At 49.2% G+C, this 8,920-nt stretch overlaps 1 pseudogene; it reads left to right on the forward strand.

Moving 5' to 3' along the window:
- On the forward strand, window positions 7,512–7,826 carry Rpl38-ps1 (ribosomal protein L38, pseudogene 1; annotated as a pseudogene).

Genomic DNA, 8,920 nt, shown 5'->3' on the forward strand with positions numbered 1-8,920 from the left:
TCTCCCTAACCTGAGGTGAGGGTAGGATCCAGTTCCCTAGGGACAAGGTCTTTCTATGTAGTTCTGGCTCTCCTAGAACTCTCTCTGCCTTTTCTTCCTGAGTGCTTGGGATTAAAGAAAGGCTTGTGTCACCACTGCCTGGCTCAGCCGTGTTCTTGATGGCAGAGTATAGGTTTTGTCTGTCCCCCTTATCTATGCCTTCGGGTGGTCCACACTAGCTGTGCAGTGAATATGGGTTTGGAATGAGCATCTAGCTCTCGGGCTGAGCTCTTTATACACCAGCCCCAGACACAGCAGCTGGTCGCTTGAAGCACCTGCCACCTGCTGTATGCTGGGCGGAGTCCACAGTGCACAGAGTAGCTTCCCAGAGGGCTTTGGGCTGCCCTTCAGCCTGGACTGGCTTTGGGAATAGCTTGGTTCACGTACTACTCAGTGAGCTTTGGTTTAATTCCTTGATGTGTATTGAATTCTCAGCGGAAGGCACGGTCCCGCCCCTCCACTCCAGGAGATGTCTAGAAAGAGCCTCCTTTCCCTCAGATTTGAACCAGAGATGTGTGTGTGTTCAGTCTGGAAAACATGGTATTTGTTGCCATAGCAACTGAACTTCTAAAACCATGGATGTCAAGTACCATGTGGATGCTGGTGCTCATAGCAACTGCCATTCTGCATTTGGGGGGCGGGGGGGGGAGGAGGAGAGAGTATGCCTTGCAGTCTTTCTGCCTGTGAGTTCGGCAGGGGAGAGAAGGGTGAGGTGGGCAGTCAGGATTCCTTCTAGAACAGGTACGACAGGGGTATTTTAGAAATAATGAGGTTCAAGGCTGGACCCCAGTGCAAAAGGAACTCTCAAGTTCACATGTCAGAGCTCCATACCCTTCCCCCAAGGTAGGAATCTGTTCCCCACCCCTCTCACCTCTGATACTGCTCAGATCTCTGGATGTTTGCAGAGATCCAGCAGAGACACACATGGGCATAGACAAATTGATAGGCAGACATAAGCGCCTGTGGGCCAAAGCTCTAACAAATGTAGCCATCACCATTCACCAGTCTTCCTGTTTATCACATCCTTGCTCCATGTGTATAAACATAATACTGAGTGCCTACTATGTGCCTGCACTCGGGCCTCAGGAGCAGAGTAGACACGATTTGCTTCAGGGTGAGCTCCATGCTCTCCAGCCCGGAGTCTTAGCAGATGATAAACAAACGAGTAGGTTGCACTGAAGGCTGAAAGAGTGGGGCGGGATCCGAGTATCTCGGGAAGGAAGGGGGTGATTAACTGGGGAGAAGCTGCTGGCAGGCGGCGGGAACCGAACCAAAGAATTCAGCCTCGGTCTAGTTTCTTTCGAGGAAAAGGTGGACCAAACCGTATTCATCCCCTGCAGTTGGAAAAGAGTCTCCATGAAGTCTCTCCAATGCATCGGGGACGGAGGCTTCTTCTGCTGCGCTGTTGCTGAAGTCAGGCTGTGTCTTGGGATCAGTATCTGCGCTTAATCAGGTGTTTCCCATCTCCAGCTGCACTCATTAGCAGTGTCACCTTTGAATCAGGAACAGCGGTGACTTCCCCTCTTCCTCCCAGACCTCAGAGCCTCCCATTTGCCTTTTACACCCCTGCCCATGTTTCCCTGAAGAAGTGTGGCCTTCCCCACCAAAGACAGGCTGTGGATCCAGTTAGAGGGACCCTGAGGGGTGGCGCCTGCCTTTGGTGATGTGTATGGATTCCGGAGCCACCATTTCCCAGCCATGGGGTCCTCTCTGAGCCCCAGCATCCTCATCTACAGGATTGTCATGCCACTTGCCTGCTGGGTAGGTTGCTCTTCAGTTCATCCAGTCACCAAGTGCACACTGAGCACCTACTATGTGCCAGGCGGGAGTCAAGAGTTGAGGATGTGACAGGGGGACAAAAAGTACGATCTGGTGGTCTCGATGCACTCACATCACCAGGGATAACCACTCGTTATCATCATTTGGATCTACAGCTTGCATGGTCATTGGTGCTCTGGAGACAGCTAAACAAGGACAGGGTGGGGAGAGCCAGCGTGGGTGCTGGTAGCCGAGGCCGGGTCCCTTTGGGAGCAATAACCAAGGCGACATGGCTCAGGGAAGAGGCTTCGTATTCTTGATTCTATCCTTAGGATTGGCAGGGTGTGTGAAATTCAGTAAGGAATCAAGAATAGCCCTCCCTCCCTCCCTTCTTCCCTCCCTCCCTCCCTCCCTCCCTCCCTTCTTCCCTTCATCCTCTGACACCCTCTGGTGGGGTCTCACTATATTAGCCTGGAACTTGCTTTGTAAATTAGGCTGGCTTCAGACTTACAGAGATCTTCCTGCTGCTGCCTCCCGAGGACTGGGATTAAAGGTGTGTATGATCATATCTGCTTTGCCCCTTTCTCCCTGTCTGTCTGTCTGTCTGTCTCTGTCTCTCTGTCTCTCTCTCTGTCTCTGTCTCTCTCTCTCAACTGGGATCTCATATATTAGGCTAGATCAGCTGGTCATTGAGCTCCAGGGACCTCCCTGTCTCCTCCCTCCCCAAAATGGGGGTTATAGGTGTGCTTTCTATGTGTCCGAATGACCCCTGGTCTTCATGTGGAATTTTACTGACCAAGCAACCTCCCCAGCCCCAAGAACCTCATTTAAAAACTTGTTTACCATCATTTATTTATGTTATGCGTTTGTGCATGCGGACTCTTGGTCATGGTACTAATGTGGGAGTCAGAGGACAGCTTTCTACTGTGTGGTTCCTGGGGACCAAACTCAGGTTATGAGGCTAAGTGAGGGCCAAGTGGAACCTCGCCACCAGACAGAAACTGGCAAGGTCGAGCATTAAGATTAAGAAATCCTGACAGTTCTCATAATTGAGAAGGGTAGGTGTTTGAATTTGTCCTGACCTGGTTCTTGTCCTGGAGCACGTAGCCAGGACACCCCATGTGAAGACTCTGACAACTGGTCACATAGCATAGAGCCCCAAGTTCTCCATGTTAATGAGGTATCTAGATAAGCTGGCTCTGAGGGTTCAGCCAATAGACTCCCCTTCCCCAACATTCCCTCCTGCAAAAGGTGTTTAATCTCTGGTCCACCCTGAGTCTCTATGTACCTTTTTCATCATGAATAAACAGTTTGGATAAGCAAGGGCTGTCTCTCTCATCAAGAACCGCCGTGGGGGGAGGCGCTAGCGCTGCAGCCCCAGTCTCCTGCAGAAGGTTCCTCATTTCCTCAGCGCTCAGGACAATCACCCTGAGCTAAATGCCCCACCGGCTATTCCCGCATGCCTCCCGTCTGGATGCCTGGAAGGCTAAACCTCAGCATGAGCCTGTGCTGTGTCTCACCTGGGCTGGAGCCTCCATCTTAGGCTGTATTCCACCATCCTCAAGTGGGTCTTCACGTTCTTCTGCCTCTTTCTCCTCTATCCTTGATCTGCCAGCCAGAGGCGGCCATCTTCCTGGTTGGTGGGGTGGTGTCCGATGTTTCTTGCAGGAACCCAGATAGGCTTAGGCTGGTCCTGTGGGAAAACACAAGTGAAATCCCTCCTGCTTGTAAGGAGAGGATCTGTTCCCTTCCAAATTCCTTCTAAAGAAACACGCCATCGTACTAGGATGGGGGGTTAATTTTGGTGTGCGCCAATGCAGGGAGATAGGAGGGTGTTTGGAGTTTTTGTAGATGTTAAATATGTTTAGGGTAGTTAGAGCTATCATTAATTGTACATTAGGGGGTAGGTGGTTGTCTTTTGTTTTAGAAGTTGGGCTTTCAGGGTTTGATGTGTGTTTCTACCATTCCTTGGCCCCGAGAGTTGTGGGGGATTCCCACAGCTTAGCAGCAAGCACCTTTGCCAGCTGAACCATTTCACTGGCTCAAGGCTAATAGCCATTATATATGTGATGCTTCAGTAGGTAAAAGGTGTGACTTGGATGTTTCAGACTAATTATTAGTCAGACCCTTCCCTCTGCCCCTGGACCACAGTGCAAACCGTTAGCCTGAATGGTGCAATCAGAATATTGCCCTACACTGAGGTCAGCCCTGATACTGCCTTTCCCACTTACACTCAGCCTGGGTTTCCCTGTTGATCCTAATTTGCTTCTCATTATTGGGCTAAAATGCTGGCCAAAAGCAACCTGGGGAGGAGAGGGTTTATTTCAGCTTGTAGGTTGTGTCCAGTACCGAGGGAAATCAGGACAGGAGTTCAAGGCAGGGTCCAGAAGGCAGGAACTGAAGTAGAAGCCATAGAGGAATGCTGCATATTATGCATACTGGCTGCTTTGTTTCCTTGTTTGTTCTGCTTTTTTTTTTTTTTTTTTTTTTTTGAGACAGGGTTTCTCTGTGTAGCCCTGCTGTCCTGGAAGTCACTCTGTAGACCAGGCTGGTCCCAAACTCACAGAGGTCCACCTGCCTCTTCCTCCCAAGTGCTGGCATTAAAGGCGTGCGACATCACTATCTGGCACGCAGCTGAGGCTTACATGCCCTGGAGTGGCTACACCACTGCAGTGAGCTGGATCCTCTACATCAATTATTAATTAGCAAAGTGCATCATGGGTATGACCTCAGTCCGATCTGATGGAGCAGTCTCCCAGCTGAGGTCCCCTCTTTACACATAAAGCAAGCTGATAACCAAGATTCGCCATCATAACTAGTTATTTCATTTTAATTATGTACACATGTGTGAACACGTGTGCACATTAGTACAGCCCTCAAGCTGGAGTTTAAGGCCTGATATAAGTGCTGGGAGCAGGATTCAGGTCTTTTAAAAGAGCAGTAAGCTCTTTAACCTCTGAGCCGTCTGTCTCCATTTACCTTTACCGAGTTGGGTCAAGTATAACAGTGGGATGAGAGTCTTAGGGAGCCGACTTAAGGAGGTGTTTATGTGAATGGGGCAGTGGGCGGCTGCTTAGACTTTCATCCTTGGCTTTTCACTGGTCTCCCCTTAGCCTTGACCTTGAGTTTCCATGACTTTGTACAGAATGGATTCTTGGCTAACATAAACTCTCTCTCTATTTGTAATCTCAGGCTGAAAACATCCTCTAAGCTCATCTATTGGCCAAGAGCCTAAATCGTCTGAGCATTTGTTAATCCTGAGAGTAAAGACCACTGTGGTGGTTTGAATACGCTTGGCCCAAGGAGTGGCACTATTAGGAGGTGTGCCTTGCTAGAGGAAGTGTGTCACTGTGGGGGTGGGCTTTAAGACCCTTGTCCTGGCTGCATGGAAGCCATTCTTCTCTTAGCTGTCTTTGGAACTAGAGGCAGAACTCTCAGCTCCTCCAGCACCACATCTGCCTATACAGTCTTGCTTCCTGCCTTGATGATAATGGACTGAACCTCTGAACCTGTAAGCCAGCCCCAATTAAATGTTGTCCTTTAAGAAGAGTTGCCTTGGTCATGGTGTCTGTTCACAGCAGTAAAACCCTAACTAAGACACCCACCAGTGCAACATGTTAAATTAAGCAAGCTTTGTTTTTTTGTCACACAGGGCTATCTCTCTAAAGCAGGACTTGAGAGAATACCATTGCATATAGGAAAAAGTAGGGTTTATATGGTTCAAAAACAGCAAGAGTAGGGGGTTCCCAAAGATTTTTGGTTATATAGGAACTTGCAGAACATCTCATCAGGGCAGAGGTTAGGGTATAGTGTTGGGGTAAGATTTTTGTACACAGTGTGATGGTGTGCCTCTGTTCTTCCGCACCTGCCTAAGGCATTCTCTGATTGGCTTTCATAAAGAGCTGACAGTCTATAGCTACACAGGAAGTTGAAGGCAGGACGTCTGGGCATAGATAGGGACTCTGGGAGAGAAGTCTCCAGCCAGATGTGGAGGAGTCAGGCATACCAGGATGGAATGAGAGGTAAGAGGCCTCGTGATGAGTGTGAATTACAATAAATGTGTTAAATAAGTTACAGGAGCTAGTTGGGAAATCGCCTAAGCTAAGGCCTAAACTTTCATAAATAAATATAAGTCTCTGTGTCATTATTTGGGACCTGGCGGGTCAGAGACAGTGGTATAGAACATGCCAAATTCTAGAAAATGGGTCAAGACATAGTCAGACAGGAATGAATTCATTTTGACCTTGTTTTTCTTTTATGAACATTGGTGTTTTGCTTACGCTTGTGTCTGTGTAAGGCTGTTGGATTCCTGGAACTGGAGCTACAGACAGTTGTGAGCTGACATGTGGGTGCTGGGAATTGAACTCAGGTCCTCTGGAAGAACATCCAGTGCTTTTAACTGCCGAGCCATCTCTCCAGCTCATTAATTTGACCTTGTACTCAGATAGCTTCTCACCTTAAGATGGAGTCAGGCTTGTCCATCAAGGTTTCAGTTGAATAGACAGTTGTGTCCTGTCTGCAAGTTTGTTTTGTCTGAGCTTAGATATGTAGTGGAGAAGGTGGGACTTTCCCCTTCCTCTAGCTGGGAGACGTGGGGCTCATAATATTGAAATGGCTATCCATCTTAAGGAAGCCACGGAAGGAGGCAGCTACCTCCATTTTCATTTGACAGATAAGAGACTGAGGCTTTGATACCACAGGCACAGGCAGGGTGGATCTCACCTGCGGTGACACCTGAGGAAGACACCCAGAGGCCTCAGGTGTCACTAAGATGAGAAAGTAAGTGGTGGAGAGATGGAAGAGAAAGAAAAACCAAAGGATGTGTGCACAATGAAGAAAAGTAGAACTGGAGATTTGACAGTAGTGAGGAACTGATGTGAGAAGCCTGGAATGCCACCTGAGGCTGTGGTGAGATCCAGGCCTGGGGCTGCCATTAAAGGCCATGTGTGGGTCCATGGCCTTGCAGCAGTGAGGGCCTGTCTTGATGTCGTCCGTGGCCCATGTTACTATCAAAGCCTATGCAGACATCTCTGGTCTGCACTGCTGCCTACGGCCTTGCTGACATCTGAGGGCTCTGCAGGTTGGCACCTGGGCAGCATGGGAAAGCTGGCTCCGAGGGCATAAGAGCAGGCGAGTTGGCCTTGCACTGTACCAGCGGTTGCATTTGGGAAAGCAGGCCCTGCACCTCGCCTGGGCAAATATCAGAGAGGAGTCCCAGTGAGGAGCCAGTAGCAGAAGCCAAAGGCCTCAAACTAGACCAATGATTCACTGCAATGAACATTTGCAAAAAAAGCTGTTTGGGCAAAAGGGTGTACTGTGTGACACATGGTGACACACGGCAGCTCCCAAAGTGAGTTATTTTTGTAGCTGTTGTTTTGTTTTGTTTGTGTTCTTTTGAGGCCAGGTTGCAAGGGCAGAGGGCAAATATGGAGGGATGGGGAGGTGAGTGGGGTTGGGGTGCAGGATGTGAAATTCACAAAGAATCAATAAAAACTTAGAGAGAGACAGACAGACAGACAGACAGACAGACTGACTGACTGACTGACTGAGGCTTAGCTGAGTATAGTGTAGCAGCCCCGTGATCCTAGAGCTTGGAAGATGAGGTGAGAGGACAAGAAATTCAAGGTCATCCTGACCTGAAGTGTGAGTTCAAAACCCATCTAGGGCTACAAGAGATCTTCTTTCACTAACCAGCCAAACTAAAGAAAGCCACGCTTTCCCTGTTTCTCTTCGGTTCTCGTCGCTGTGCGGACGCCAGAGCCGAGCCCGCGTCGCCATGCCTTGTAAAATTGAGGAGATCAAGGACTTTCTGCTGACAGCCCGGCGGAAGGATGCCAAGTCTGTCAAGATCAAGAAAAACAAGGATAATGTGAAGTTCAAGGTTCGCTGCAGCAGGTACCTTTACACCCTGGTTATCACAGACAAGGAAAAGGCAGAGAAGTTGAAGCAGTCCCTACCCCCGGGTTTGGCAGTGAAGGATCTGAAATGAACCAGCCCTCTGCGTGTGACTATTAAAAACCCTGAAAAGTCAAAAAAAAAAAAAAAAAAAAAAAAAAAAGAAAGCCACACCACCACCACTGCCACCACCGCCACCGCCACCTGTTAGGTTCAGGTAGATGACAGGCCTGGCCAGAGATGGCATGGCTGACCTAGCTCTCAGGCACCTGACTCCCACGCCTGACTTGAGTGAGCCACCCTTCCTTACCAACAGGTTGTAGATGTCTTCCTGTTGGCTACATGGCTCCTGTGGTTCCCGGGCGAGGGTAGGGGTAAAGGTCTTTTAAAGATACTGCCACAGAGCCTGCTGGTGAGCAGTGAGCTTGAGCCTTTCCTGGGCTCTCGAGGGACCATAATTCAGTCAGTGCCTTCCTGAAATTTCCCTTGTCCGGGCTGAGGTTGTGGCCCAGTTGATAGAGTGCTCACCATCTTGCAATAGGCTGGCGTTTGATTCCCCAGCATTATGGAAACCGGGAAGCGGCCCTGATGATGCACATCTCTGATCCCAGCACTTGAGAAGGGGAGGCAGGAGTCGCAGGAGACTGAAGTCATGTTCGGTGAAGTCATCATGGCACATCCTTGGCTTCGTAGTGATGAGGTTGAAGCAAGCTTAGGACACATGGGACCCTGCCTCAAACCGAACCGAACCAAACCGAACCAAACCGAACCGAACCAAACCAAACCAAACCAAACCAAACCAAACCAAACCAAACCAAACCAAACCAAACCAAACCAAACCAAACCAACCAACCTACCACGCAACCAACCAATACAAAACCAAAGTCTTTTTTTCCTTTCCTTCCTCACTTCCCTAGAGCCTGTCTCCCTCATGGGCACCAATCTTCTGTATCCCATGCTCCTGGTGCCCCCACGTGGCTGAAACTATCAACTGCAACAACCATTGGCCATTCCCCGTGACGTAAAATGACTGAAAGGCTTTTAGAGGGTGAGTTTATGCAAACAAATCATTTGCATTTTCCCTAGTGACGGACTGACCCGAGCCTCGATTTGAATCCAGGAATTTTGTCTTCGACACCAGCTCTCCAGATGGGCTGTGGTGATAAACATTTGAATACAAGCGATATGGTTCACAGATGGAAATGACTCAGTTGCCGGGTTGTTTCGG

Source organism: Mus musculus, chromosome 4 (genome assembly GCF_000001635.26).
Source record: "Mus musculus strain C57BL/6J chromosome 4, GRCm38.p6 C57BL/6J".
In the NCBI taxonomy this organism is placed as follows: Eukaryota; Metazoa; Chordata; class Mammalia; order Rodentia; family Muridae; genus Mus; species Mus musculus.